The sequence below is a fragment of the Myotis daubentonii genome, chromosome 2 (assembly GCF_963259705.1).
Source record: "Myotis daubentonii chromosome 2, mMyoDau2.1, whole genome shotgun sequence".
Lineage (NCBI taxonomy): Eukaryota > Metazoa > Chordata > Mammalia > Chiroptera > Vespertilionidae > Myotis > Myotis daubentonii.
In genome coordinates, this window is record NC_081841.1 from 149,625,032 (window position 1) to 149,640,940 (window position 15,909).

Here is a 15,909-nt window from a genome sequence, read left to right on the forward strand (position 1 = left end):
TTAATAGCTAGAATTTAGGCATGGTTCCAGAATTTAGTTGTTATCCATCACCAATTTTATCACCATTTTTATTCTCTCATCAATGTCAAATAATAAGCATCAAATTTGAAATAGAAGAGGCATTAAAATAATTTATTCATGTCTAAGGTCATTTTTTTGTAAAAGGTTATATAGGAAATAATGTAGGCTTTGAGGCCCATATGGTCTCTGGTCTGGCTGCCTCTGCCATTATGAAAACAGTCCTAGAAAACACATAAAAGCATGAGCAAGGCCGACTCCAATAAGACAAATTTAGTCATTATTTATGAAATTTAAATTTTATAGAAATTACATGTTTCATGAATTTTTTTTGTTTGTTTTTGAAAAAGTATAAAAATATCAATATATTATTGGTACATGCAAAATCAGATACTTGTTCTAATTTGACCTGAGCCATTGTTTAGTAACTCCTGCCTTAGATAAATTGTGAAAACAAAACAAGTTTTTGTTCAAGTGAGGATAGGGTATTTCCTGATCTATAGTTCATTACATTAAAATAATCAAGAAATGTTAGACTTAAAGACTTATATTTATACTAGAGGCCCAGTACACAAAAATTTGTGCACTTGGGGGGCTCCCTCAGCCAGGCCTGTGCCCTTTTGCAGTCTGGGACCCCTCGGGGGATGTCCATCTGCTGGCTTAGGCCCGCTCCTCAGGCGATCAGGCCTAAACTGGTAGACAGACATCCCTCTAGCAGCCTGGGAGCCCTTGGGGGATATCCACTTGCCAGCGGGGAGCAGGCCTAAGCTGCAGTCAGTCATCCTTAGCGTTGCTGAGGAGGCAGGAGAGGCTCCCGCCACCACCGTTGTGCTGGCAGCCATCAGTCTGGCTTGTGGCTGAGCAGAGCTCCCCCTGTGGGAGTGCACTGACCACCAAGGGGCAGCTCCTGCATTGAGCATTTGCCCTCTGGTGGTCAGTGTGTGTCATAGTGACCAGTCATTTCCAGTCATTCTGCTGTTAGGGTCAATTTGCATATTACCCTTTTATTATATAGGATAGAAGCTTGGTGCATGGGTGGGGGCCAGCTGGTGTCCCGGATCAGGGTGGGGGTCCCGCTTGGGTGCCTGGCCAGCCTGGATGAGGGGCTGAGGGCCATTTTCAGGCTGGTCACAGCCATGGGCTGGAAGCAGGTATCTGGGATTTATTTAACTTCTATAATTGAAACTCTGTAGCCTTCATTGGAGGCCAGGTTGGGCTGAAAGCCTAGGTTACCCCTGGCAGCCAAGGCTCCTCGTGCTTCCTTGAGCAGAGGCCATGGACGGCTGGAAGAAGGTATCTGGGATTTATTTAACTTCTATAATTGAAACTTTGTAGCCTTGAGCGGAGCTCAGGGCTGGCCAAGGCAGGCGGGAAGTTTGGCTTCCTTTATCCCTGGAGGCAATGCAAGCCTCCTGCTGGCTCCAGCTCTGTGTCCACAGCCATCTTTGTGACAGACTGGCAGAGTGAGGGTGTGGCGGTTAATTTGCATATTACTCTTTTATTAGATAGGATTAGATCATTGGGCAGACTTTATCCAACTTTAATATATTCGGATACTAATTAGGAAGCATTTTAAATACATAATTTCCATTTCATAAGAGTACTCCACATTTTTTTCTTTGAAAAGTAAAATCATTATCAGTAAACTTGCAGATGAAATGGCCCTCAATTTTTTTAATTGATTTTAGAAAGGACGGGAGAGGGAGAAGGAGAGCGAGATAAAAACATCAATACTGAGAGAGAATCATTGATCGGCTGCCTCCTGCATGCCACCTACTGGGGATTGAGCCTGCAACTGGCCATGTACACTTGATTGGAATTATATTTGGGTCTCTTCAGTCTGCAGGCCAATGCTCTATCCACTGAGCCAAACCAGCTACGGTAAAATGGTCTTCAATTTAAACTTTTTTTTTCTTGTAAGTAAAATGGATTTTTCTTCAGCTTTCACCATTTATGGCTAATTGATTTGATGTGCAGATCTTTTATACTGTATGTCTCAGAATCCATTTCTATTTTAAATCTTATAAGACATCAGAATATCTTATTATATGTCTTATGTAAGTCGACTTTTGAAAGATAATGGTGGTTTCATATCTGGCTCTCACTTTAATATTTCCTTTTAATATACTAACTTATATTTGCTCTCTCCCAGTTAGGCTTAACTCCAATTATTTGCAGGTGTTTTTTGTTCAATTTTGAATTCCAACTAATAAAAGGCATATTTTACTTTATAAAATCCCTCTTAGTAGTTTAACTATTTTAAAAATCAGAAGAGAATACACAAGGCATAGGTAAAATATGTCATTTTGATTTCATAAATTGTTCATTTATTTATAAAGATGCCACTATCAGTCTTATCAGTTCTAGCTCCTTTTTAGATGTCTAACTTTGAATTACCATGCCTTTGGGAATTTCAAGTTAATAACAACTTAAACTTCATCTCCTCAGAACTAGTTTATATCTAATTATAATAAAGCATGCTCAATTCCCTATGTGAACCTACCATCAATACTGTTAATAGATTTCCTACTTCACTAAGTGGGAATTTCTAATATACAAAGGATGAACTTACTGTGTTTTTTCCCCCCACACAATGCCCTAAATTTGCCTTTTCTTAAGAAAGAACTCTGTAGAATCAGTCAATAAAATCTCTTCTGCTTTATCTTAGCAGAAAAACACAAATGCATCTCAATTCTAAAATCTGGTTTTTAAAATATGAATGCAAAAGTGAGATTTTTTTCCTCATCTGTGGCCATTGTAATTCAGTACTTTCTTAATGCATTCAAAATTATTTTATATAATCTATTAATGACAGCTGTTTTTTTATTTTAGAAATAAAGAAAAAATTATGGTTTTATTGCAGATGTTTTAAAGTCAATATCTATAGGAATCAGAGTCTACACTATTTTTAGTATTGGTGTTATTGTTCTATTCTATGACACTACCGTATTGGGTTTAATCACATTTTCAAGCACTGATTATATTCTTTTTGTGTGTTTAATAATGTTTTATTTTTTCAAATATAAATGATCATATTCAGAGGAATAACAAAAGAATAATGTTTCAATATCCACTCCTACTTCTGAAGTTTAATTATTTATAAACAAATAAATAGAACATTCATGATATAATCTCAATATCTACACTAATAAAAGAGAAAATTGGTAATTGGCGTACGAGCTACCCTTTTCATTGGCTAATCAGGGCTATATGCAAATTAACTGCCAACTAAGATTGGCAGTTAACTGCCAACAAGATGGCGGTTAATTTGCATATGTAGGCACAATGCAGGGAGGCGAAAGGGAAAGCAGGAAGAAGCCCCCTGCCACTGACAATGATTGGAAACCCAGGGGGGAGCTAAGAGCTGGGGGGCCCCCCAGCCATGATCAGAGAATCGGGCGCCTTTTCCGCCCTGGCCAGTGATAGCAGGAAGTAGGGGTGGAGCCAGTGATGGGAGCTGGGCACGGTCGAAGCTGGCAGTCCCAGCAGCTAGGGGTCCCTTGCCTGGGCCTAAAGCGGAGCCCTCAATCGCGGGGCCGCTGCAGCTGCGGGTCCCCGCTGCCCGGGCCAGACGCCTCAGCCAGAGGCTTCCTGTAGGGGCAGGGGCGGAGCCCGCGCGATCGTGGCGCCCCCGCTGCCACTGCAGGTCCCCTCTGCCCGGGCCGGACGCCTAGGCCAGAGGCATCAGGCCTGGGCAAGGAACCGATCCTGCGATTGGAGGGTGATGGGGGTCAACGCCTGAGGGCTCCCAGTATGTGAGAGGGGGCAGGCTGGGCTGAGGGACACTCCCCCTCCCCCACACCCAGTGCACGAATTTCGTGCACCGGGCCCCTAGTACATATATAAGGCAAATGCAAGCCCTGGCTGAGTGGCTCAGTTGGTTGGAGGGTTGCCCTGTACAGGTAAAAAGTGCAGGTTTGATTCCTGGTCTGGGCACAGACCTAGATTATCAATGTTCTCTCTTATATCTATGTTTCATTCTCTCTCCCTTCCTCTCTCTAAAAATCAATAAAACAACATATCCTTCGGTGTGGATACAAAAAAATTGAATCACAAAAGAGTGGCTTTGTAAATTCTTACATACAAATGTAGTAAATATAGCAACTGTGCAGTGATTTTGGAGAATGATAGTTACTTTATTTTAAAGAATATTTACTTTATGCGTTATTTCCACATGGCTTGCAGGATGCATGATCACTAACCTTTCTGCAAGATATATTCATAATCAGCACGCCCTCACCCTTCACCTGTATCACCAACATCCTGGTTTAACTGCCTTCATCTCCCACCTGGATTAGGGTAATAACTTCTTAATTCATCTCTCTGTCAACACACCTGACATTTTACTATTTTTTTCAACATGAATAATGGAGGAGTGCCTTAATAATATAAATCATATTACTTTTTATCTCAAAAAATCTTCATTGGTCCTTAGTTCATCCATTGGAAAGCCAAAGTTCTTACAAAATCCTACAAAACTCATTTTAGACATACTAAGTTTGATAGAGCATTGAATAATCCAAATTAAATGCCCAGTAGTCAGTTGAAATGTATACTTAGGATATTAGGCACATATTCTTATATTAAAGATGAAGATTTTGAGCTAAAAACATAGAAACCATAATACTTACTGAGACTTTCTATTTAATAGTGGAGAAATAAATTTTAAAAATAGAATTTAAAAAACACAGGCAGCCCTGACTGGTTTGGCTCAATGGATAGAGTGTCAGCCTGGGGACTCAAGGGCCCAGGTTTGATTCCGGTCAAGGGCATGTACCTTGGTTGCAGGCACATACCCAATAGGGAGTGTGCAGGAGGCAGCTGATCAATGTTTCTCCCTCATTGATGTTTCTAACTCTCTATCCCTCTCCCTTCCTCTCTGTAAGAAATCAATAAAATATATTTAAAAAAAAAACACAGACAAAATAGCAACTCTGATCATAAGAAGGGGAAAAATAAGCATAAAATATTAACTCAAAACATAAACGGAGAATAATAAGATGTAATTTTGAAAGTGGAAAAGATTTAAAAGGAAAGAGAAAGGTAAACGGTATCAAGTGGTGTGGGGACCTAAGAAAGTGAGCTCTAAGATCATTGGATTTTTTGATCCATCATTCATTGCTGACAATCAGAATGGTTTCAGGATATTTTAGAAGACAGAGACTTTTTTATTATTTATTTTTTCTTTATTGATTAAGGTATCACATATGTATCCTTATCTCCTCATTGCCTGCCCCCCACCCCCACCAGTCATGACCTCACCCAGACACATTTTAAAGGCTAATATTTGATTAGATTTTATGCTTAGATTACCTGAGAATTTAAGTATAACTAATAACTTTAGTTATAAGATGAATAAATTCTGGGGATCTAATGTACAGCATGGTGACCATAGTTAGTAATACTGTCTCATATTAAATTTTGATATTTAAATTTCTCTACTTAAATTTTGTAGAGAAGAGATCTTAAGTGTTCTCACCACACACACACAAAAGATGACTATGCGAGGTGGTGATATTGTAGATGATTCTCACATGTTATCATAACCCGTTGCTGGAAGAATTGAGAATGTTCTCTGAAGTTCTACTGGAAGGGGACTTGAGGAAATGTTCATGAATATCTAATCTGCCTGGTGGTTAGGTACAGCTTCTGAACTTCTGTGACAGAAGACATTTAATCAGTCCAACATCATTTTATTCATCACCTATTACTTTTTTGTTTTTTGACCTTTCACAAAAACATATTGATTGGGTGTGTGATTTCTTCTATGGCTTAAAATTAAATACGGTGGCAACTTATTTTTTGAAATTATTAAGCAGAGCCTCTCAGTAATGTGCTTTGTTTATTGTTGTTAATCCTCACCTGAGGATATTTTTTCCATTGATTTTTAGAGAGAGTGGAATGGTGGGAGGGGAGAAAGAAGGGATGGAAGGAGAGAGAGAGACAGAAACATCGATGGGAGAGACACACACGCCTCCTGCACATGCCTGCACCTGGCCAGGGATGGATCCTGCAAACCATGTACATACCCTTGACTGGGAATCAAACCTTCAACCCTTCAGTGTCTGGGCTGACACTCTAAACACTGAGAAACACTGGCCAGGGCAGTAATGTGCTATTCTTTTTTTTTGCAATCAATTATTATAATAATGATCTCTAAAGTATATCTAGCATTAATACTACATTTGGCATGATGAATAATATTGAGTATTCATAAAAATTTCCTAGTTGACTAAACTAATAATGTCAGTTTTCTCTAATTAAATTAACTGTCACTCTAAGTTAAGAATAGTCTGTTTAAACTCAACATGAGATTTCTGGAAAACTTACATTTGATATTTTAAAGATAGCTCTGTGAGATGCATGAGTATTTCACAACAACCTTTCTTCCTTTGAAAATTATAGGAATTTCCCTAGGCATTTAGCAACACCTTCTGGCCTCTGTCACACTGCTTGATGTATGATATTATTCCATCATTGTTTTGCAGAAAAATATGGAATTGCAGTCATTATCCCAGTGAAAAATACTTGCTTCACCAATGTCATATTTGTGCCTCACTACTCTGTTTCCATGCCTATTTTTTTTCACAATAAAATGTTGTTTGATGAACAAATCATGGTACACCCTTTTAAATGGCACTCTAGTCATATGTCATAATGAAAATGCATGTAACTGAATTGTCATGACAACCATATGAGGAAGTGTGACTAAGTACACACAAGCACTACATTCCTACTGCAGGTGTCATGAGCTACTATCAGACACCATTGCTTATGGGATACATGCCAATTTCAGGCATGTTAAATTGTGAACATATTTGCATATTAGCAGAACAGAAAGCAGCTGAGCCTCAAGAGGAAGAAAAATCAGAAACATGATTCATCCTCTGTTCCTCATCTGTTTATCTCTCTCCTTCAGCTTCATTCTTCTTTTTCACCAGACCGACTTTTGCTGCTCCTCAGGGCACATGTTCAGTCTATAGTCCGTAGGTTTTCATGTTTCCCATTCATTGACCCGCCTACATTGACTATAGTTCTACTTTCAAATTCAAAATTTTCAGGACTAACTGATAGGCTGAATTGTGTCAACTGGCCACTCCTGTCCAATCACCTGTGTGAAAGCGGGCTGGGCATAAGTAGCCAGATACACTGATATGTATTTTGAAAATGCCTTTTTTTTCCTGTTTGAAACTCAGCTAGATATAATATATTGGAAAACAAGTGCGCATCCTGTTTACTCTTTTTACCACACTCTTGCGTAGTGGACAGTAAAAATAGACATTCACTGAATTTTTGCATTAATTAATTAATCAAAAAAATAGTGATATAAAATTATTCCAAGAATCTTTTCTCGCTATAAAATATGATTTGATGCTTACACGCAGTAAATGTTTCCACAGCATATTACTGTCATCTGTCAATTGCAAATGCGACATTTTAAAAACGAAAGTAGTTATTAGGCATTACTAATCAAGCATTAAAGAACCACTTTACAGTTCTGCATTTGATTGCCCAAGGTCAGGTAAATGTCTATTGACAATCAATCAGTCACTTCTCCACAAATATGATGAGAGTCAAAGGGTCTCATATAATGGATATGAGAGGTACAATTAATGCATGTGACATAGGGCATACTCCTATGTTTTGAGAGCAGAGATACACTTAGTGTGTTTCCCCCAATTCTATAAACAAGTGGTAAAAGAACCCATCTCTTGGATCCCACAGAATCAGAACAGGGAAGCACCTGTGCCCAGTGGAGAAATTAGGGCTGCTGTTGCAGGAGTCTTCTCTTTACCCTAGAAAACATCTGCTGGGAACAAAACTGCATTTGATGTCTCTTGCCTGCAGCCCCTGTCTATTCACAAACTCAGAACTAATCCAGAGTAGTCTTTCTTTTGCAACATTGTAGTAGTATGCGGTTGCATTTGGAGAAAAGATTCTGTTTCTGGGGGGAAATAGTAGGTGGTGAGGTCACAGTCTCCTGGCAGCACAGCTTCCTCCACTCAGTTTTTGAGGAGCTGGTGCAGCAAGCAGCGTATCCATGAAGATCCAGCACAAGGCCAGTCTGGAGGGGAACAGCCTGAAGCTCCCCTGGTGATCCTTGAGAAGGCGATAGCACAGTCAGCCTCCGAGGGATGCTGGTGGAAACTTTCCAAGAGCCTGGGAAACACTCTGCCCATGGGCCGTAGGAAGTGCTAGCCAAAACGGCAGGCATTCTTTTTTTAATTTTTTAATTTATTATTTTTTTAAATTTCTTTATTGGTTAAGGTATTACAAATGTGTCCTCATCCCCCCCATTAACCCCTTGAAGAATGCTAGTGGGTTGTTCACTTATAAGAGTTTCAGTTCTGAGGGGGGCATTGGAACTAACCCTGACACCCTGGCTGAGCTCATCTGCTGGGTCACATTAGAGATACACCCATTGGGGTTCCCAGAAAGTTAGTTCCCTACCCACCCCATTGCTTGCTGGAATGGAGCCAGAGACAGTCATTCTGCACACCCCACTCCCAACCCCTCCACCTCCAGCTGAATAACTAACTAAACAGCTCCCTGGAGCCAGAGCTTATAAACACCCTGTGGATCAGCAGAGTTGAAAGTCCCAGGGAAAAGAACACAGAACCCTTGGAAATTGCTTTGCCAGGGGCCAGAAAAGACCATACAGCCTTAATTAGATCCCCTCTGCAGTGATCTTGTTAAACTTAGTGAGAGTGAAGTCTGAGCCATATTACTATGAGGCCCCTCCCTGCCGCCTCCACTGGAAAAATAGACACGAAGCAGGAGCAAGGGCAGCAGCCAGGGCTGTAGCGGCGCCAGGGGACCCGCCTTCCTCAGTGTCCCAGGCAGCTTGGCCAGCACGCATACACCTCTGTCCCTGGCAAAGAGGTGGCGGCAGCTCCTTGCTTGACCCCCAGCTGAAAGAGTAGCTAAGAGGTGATAACCTGGTTGGCCGTTTCCTTCTCTGCCCCACTCCCTATGCAACAGTTTTGCACCCCGACCCGCTCCTGGCCAAACCAGGGTGCTTAGAGGAAGAGTGACAGAGAGTCCACAGGGCCACAGCTTTCCCCATCCGCTGCACACCATTCAGCCTCCCACTGTGGCCCAGAGGCCTGGCGAGAAAAGGTGTCCCCATCTCTGCTGCTTCACTGGTTCTCTGCTCCCTCTCCCTCCATAGGAATGATGCGGCCAAATCTTGGTGGGCTGCCCTACTGGGCCCATGGTGGTGCCTCTGGGGCTGACACTAGCACTGTTCCCTCCAGACTAGGGACAACCTAGGGTTGGGTCCCAAGTCCCTAGTGTTGTTCAAAAATCAACAGCACTAGGGGTTAGTCCAATGTTCCTCTGACTCCACCGGGCACTGGAGGCCCTAGGCCAGCCGCGGGCAAACTACGGCCCGCGGGCGGATCCTGCCCGTTTGAAATGAATAAAACAAAACAAAACAAAAAGACCGTACCCTTTTATGTAATGATGTTTACTTTGAATTTATATTAGTTCACACAAACACTCCATCCATGCTTTTGTTCCGGCCCTCCGGTCCAGTTTAAGAACCCATTGTGGCCCTCGAGTCAAAAAGTTTGCCCACCCTGGGCTAGGCCAAGGTGAGAAGGTAGTGGGACAGTGAAAGACAATTGCTCTTCTTGGGCCTTTTAGATGCCAGTGCTCAGTTACTATGGTCCCTGCAACCAGATGAGGGAAAACAGACAATGCTTTCTGGTTTGGGGGCTCCGGCCCCTGCATGCCAGACCCTGGCAAGACTAAATATGTTGCCCGGGGGCAGATTTCTTGAGCAAAGGAGTCAAGATGTTCTTGGCAGGTGGATCAGTGGTGTTTTAATACCATCCTAAGGGTTTTTCTGGATCCTGACTGCAGTTGCCACCTTCCCCAGCTTTGGCCTAGCCAGCTCCATTCTGTTTTACTGGTGGGCCCCTCTATCTAGGTTCTGCAAGAATGCATTTGCTTTTTGGTTTTTTTGTTTGTTTGTTTGTTTTTCTGAGCACATTATATGTGATTATGATCCCAGGTTCACAGCCCAAGCCGCACATCAGAGGGCCAAATCAGAGGCCACATGATGGACTCTCCATGCTCTATGTAACCCCAAGCTAGACAGGTGATTGTTTTTATGGACAATGAAAAGGCAGGCTGACACAGTTGAGGGGAGGGGACAAGATAATCCAGCCTGGACTATGCAGCTCAGAGAAGCAGTCTGGAGTGTCAAATGCAGCAATTCCCAAGGAGGGTGCTTCTCATTTACCGTATGTTGGATCAGGCTGTCTGTCCCCTTCCTTCAATCATTTGATCTAGTTTTACGGTTATTGACACCTTGCACACCTTTAACGGCCTCCCACTCCTTTTGTTCCCCTTCCTGAATATTCAAATAGAAGGCAGTTGGGGATGACTTTTAAACAGCAGGTATGGAAGATGATATAAACCCACTTAGAAATGTTTAAAAATTCAGAATTTTCACCCTAGCTGGTTTTGCTCAGTGGATAGGGCATCAGTCTGAGGACTGAAGGGTCCCAGGTTCGATTCCAGCCAAGGGCACATGCCAAGGTTGCAGGCTCGATCCCCAGTAGGGGGCATGCAGGAGGCAGCTGATCAATGATTCTCTCTCTCATCATTAATGTTTCTCTCTCCCTCTCCCTTCCTCTCTGAAATCAATACAAATATATATTTTTTTAAAATTCAGAGTTTTCTGCTAATTTTCTAAGTGATGTGTCTTTCTGGTTAAATTATATAAACATATTTTTCTGTACAAATACTTTTGTCCTTTTTACATACAACCAATTTGGATGAAAATCCTGGATAAGAGTAGGATGACTGAAAAAATATGTCTTGACTACTAAATGGGACACATTAATATCAGCGATCACCACAAGAAACACCCAAACCCCAGCACCTGGGCAAGTGTGGGAGACGGGGGAGAACTTAATACCTCTACTCTTCAGAACTGCTCTGAAAGCTTTCCCTCCAGAAGAAAAACTCCCTGTGCTCCTTTTCCAAGCTACTGTGCCTGCTTTGCAGTCACAAGACTTCTGAGCCTATGATTACAGGTGACAATGCTATGACAGAACAGAAGATGGCCTCAGCTCCTGCACCTTCTGCACAGAATGCCTCCTAATGTCACCCACACTCCTGAGGCTGACAAACTGACGCCATGGACAAACACAGCTTTGTGAAACGGACTGCCTCACGTAGCCCCTAAAGCACAGACTGAACTAAATTATTTGAGCTGGACTCGGAACCCGGGTCACTTGTCTGCTTAATTAATGCATGTCCTGTTTGGAGTGCCCTAACATTGTCAGCTCCTTGTTCCCGAGGGACCGAGTGCCCTCAGGGATTGTACTTGTGTGTGCAGCCTGACCAGCATGAGGTTGCATCATCCTGAAGGCATTCAGGTCAGTTTTAACTTCCTGGCCAGGGCTGTGTTGTGCCTGAGTTGATGCCTCAGGCCAGATAAAAAAATGATTCATTAAGCAGCTTAAAGAAGAAACTTCTTGACTTTCCAAAGTAGATCCTAATGAGCTATGGGGCACCGTTTCCTGGCTGGATCACGGCTAGTGTTCCTGGCTCTGTTCACTCCCCCAGGAGGCTTGGTCATCTTGCTTGGAGTAAACTTTATTATGACCATGGTCTTCTGTGGCTTCAGACTATTTACGAGGCTCTTGTCACAGCTCCTCAGAGACTGATGTTTGGGGTCCACATGGGTAGTCTATGTTTCTCCCAGGGCACTGAAAAAACAAGAGATGGGGATAAGGAGTCTGGTTTCAGGCCCAAATCCTGCGAGCGATCTTTCAGGCTCCACCACAGGCAATGACAAAGGCTCTTCTTGCCAGGCCTCATGGCTGAAAACTGCCCTCCCCACACCGTTTTGTGTACAGACTGTGCACTGCAGTCATTGAAGGGGTGGCAGTGGAGGATTCAGCTCCCCTTCGCAGGACAGGCTCTGATATGTGTCTGCATTCCTAGCCCAGGTCATGACAATCAGAGGCTTCCTGGGTGGGCCCTGGGCTGAGGTCTCCCCCAGGTGCATGTGCAGGGGTCTCTTACTAGAGGAGAAGGTAGCCTTACGGACATCTCCACTCTGACTCAGCACTCAGTGCAGTAAGTCCTCACTCAGTGTCATCAACAGGTGCTGCAATTTTAAACAAAAAAGTACTAATGGCATCTCATCAACATTATGACAAAAGAACATTAAATGAAACAACTTTATTGGAGGATGTACTGTAGTCTTGCTCTCCTGGATTGTCTCATTCTCCTTCCACCTAGCTCTAAGGTCCATGAAATGCCAGAAACCTTTTGTTTGGGTGTTTCCTCTGTGGTGAGACAATTCCCCCACCTGCGCTAACATATCTGAAACTTGCCTAGTGCCATTCATGGCCTCTTGTTTATACTGCTACAGCAAGCACTGTTATTTTCACTGTGGCTTATTGTCTTAATTGGCTATCCTAACACCTGGCAGTTTATCTCTCTCCAGCTCAGCTCTTGACATTGAAAATGGGTAGAAGAATCTCTCTGTTCTCTCTCCCTTTTGACTGTGGTACTTCAATATGAGGATCTGTGCTTTAGGACTTACATATCAAGAACATGCAATTTAATTGCTTTTGCTCAGTTACAAAGAGAACTCAAGACTAGGTTTAAAAATGGTTTTCTTACAGAAAGAAAGGAAGGAAAGAGGGAGGGAGGAAGGGAAGGTGAATAAGACTATGGGTTAATAAAGAATAAAATGTTTTAATAAAATCAAGCTATCTACTATGATAACAGAAAGATACTGTACATTATGTTCATGATGGACAAATAAGGATCCCACTTCAATGATGAATATAATACACCATTTTGTTTAAAATGGGGTTTTAAAAAGAAATCAAATAAGAATTATAGATATTTCAGCTATATTTTAGCCCAAACAACTAATTTTGCTAATAATTTTAAGTTATACTTATTCACAAGCAGTGAGGAAAATAAGCCTTCTTAGCATACTCTTTTGTTATCCATGCAGCAAACACATAGCAGCATACCTAAATAATGTTCACAAAACACTTGATAAGCCCTTGGGCAAAAGATACATCTATAATTTTAATATTGTGTGGGAGGAGGGGCTAGTATGAACAAAAGTTTCCAGAAAGGATGTTGCTTCAAAGCTCAAACTTCTGAGTATATAACCTGCAACTTACAATTATGGGTTTATGTCCACTTTATGTGTATCCCACATTGAGATTTTTTTAAAATATATTTTACTGATTTTTTACAGAGAGGAAGGGAGAGAGACAGAGAGTTAGAAACATCGATGAGAGAGAAACAGCGATCAGCCGCCTCCTGCACATCTCCCACTGGGGATGTGCCCGCAACCCAGGTACATGCCCTTGACCGGAATCGAACCCGGGACCCTTCAGTCCGCAGGCCGACGCTCTATCCACTGAGCCAAACCGGTTTCGGCCCACATTGAGATTTTTAATCTCATACTTCAATTGTTTTCTTCCAGATTATTTCTCAGCATAGTGCAAGGTCCATTCTCCATTCAAGATGACCAACATTTTGTTTCACAAGTAACACTAGCCCTTAAGAGTGTGTCCACCTCAGAATGCCTGACAGAGACAACACATAGAAAAGGAAAAAGTGACACATTTGTCTTGTCACCGTGTTAGAGTAGGCAAATAAAAAGATATGAGTGGGAGAGGCTAGGAGAAGCAGCTGGGGCTTGGAGGAAGTATGTGTGAGACATGACAAACTGCAAATAGATCATGGAGATGGCAAGCTCCTGTGTGAGCAGGAAAGACTCAGCACACCTATATGAAGGAGCCTTATAACTTAAAGATACTTTTTTTTTTTTTTTTTAGAAATAAGGGAAGAGGAGACTTACTGAGGGGCACTCCAGTCTAGGGATATAAGTATCCCAAACCCTACCCAAGTGGGGCATTCAGTTTGGTTTCAGCCAGCTGGGTTGCCCACTCAGGTCCTATCTGAGTGAATTCCTTTCCTATAAAAAAGTATTTGCCTGCTTTTGCTGCCATTTGTGGTCTCTTGTTTGAATTCATTACTACAAGTAAGACAAGAACTGGGGATGCAGAGTATTGTCTCTGGCCAGGGGTTATCTCCAGCTAGAACCGCCCCCTTGACCACTGCTGACAACTTTATCTATTTGTTGTATGCTGCATACAAAGATGATATATCATGAAGCAACATAACACTAAAATAGATGACTTAGAAAAGAATGAGTAGAAAGACTCCACTAATTAGGCTCCAGTGAACAAACATCAAAGCAAATCATTAATGATCAGAAGCAAAGAAGAAAGAAGGCACACAGACCTGACAGCTTCTGCAATAGAGAATTCTGTCTGAAGTTCTCACCATAACAACCAGATGGAGGTAGCTCAAGAGATGAGCCTTACGGACTTGCAGGCTTTCGATAACGTGGTAGTGGAAACTTCTACAATTATTACTCTTGTCAGAAAGTCACTAGGATTGACTGGAGTTGGTGGGGAAGACAGATATCAGAGCTAGTCATCTTTCTGAAAATAATCACACGGTATATTTCTATGTCTACCTACTTTTTAAATACTTTGATTAAACACTCATACATTCATATCCCCAAAATGTTCAACATACATACTTTTAAAGATATACGAATCCACTATTTCTAGTAAATGTCCTTTCAAATGCTGTCCAGAATCTTAATGATTAGAAAGAATACAATGTTGATGAAAATTAGGTTTTCAACCTAAATATACATTAGAATTGATGTATTTAAATTAGATTACCTTCCTAGTGTATATTCCTCTATGAATCTCATTTTAGCTAGTTTCATTGCTTACTCTATAATCAGATGTTAGCTTTTAAATCTAGACTGAAATTGATGTTGTTCCAAATGGGCATTAATAGATTTCATTCAACATCTGGGAGGATTCAAACTATGCATCTATCTTTTGCTACCTAGTACTCAACAACTATTGATTTGCACAGCCTAAACCAGTGATGGCGAACCTATGACATGCGTGTCAGAGGTGACACGTGAACTCATTTTTTTGGTTGATTTTTCTTTGTTAAATGGCATTTAAATATACAAAATAAATATCAAAAATATAAGTCTTTGTTTTACTATGGTTGCAAATATCAAAAAATTTCTATATGTGACACGGCACCAGAGTTAAGTTAGGGTTTTTCAAAATACTGACACGCCGAGCTCAAAAGGTTCGCCATCACTGGCCTAAACCATCATAAATAATTTATTTGAATCCATAGTTTCACATTTGTAATTTTATTTCTTTTTTTAATGTTTTGTATCTTGAATGAGCCACACTTTATTTTTTTTTAATATAAAAGTTGCACATTTTTTTAAAACCTAACATTCTCTCAATTGTCTTGCTCCCTCCCTATACTAAAACTAGAGGCCCGATGCATGAAATTCCTGCAAGGGGCTCAGCCCCCGCCACTGCTGCTTTATCCGGAAGGTCATCTGAAAGGTCGTCTGGTAGGTCATCCAGTCTAATTACCATATTACGCTTTTATTACTACAGATATATGTTCTGATCTTCTTTGTTCCTGAGATCCAGTTTAGTGATTATAGTCACTCCTCAAAGTCTGAATGGTGTCATGATCTGTGATTTAAAATAATGAAAAAATTTCTCTACGTAAATACGTAATATATATAAGTTCCCACAAATATCATGCATTTTAAGACTACGTTACTCTGGTAATGTAATTTGATGCTAATGTAATATTCATCATTGTGAAGGATTCTAAGTGCTTTATGCCACACTTTTTAAAATTAAAAAAACACCTAATTTGTTTTTAAAATACAGAATACATGTATTATATTGAGTGTTAACATATAATTTAAATATGATTTTAAATGCCTTTCAGATAGAATATATATAAGAAACTTTCTCTACATTATTA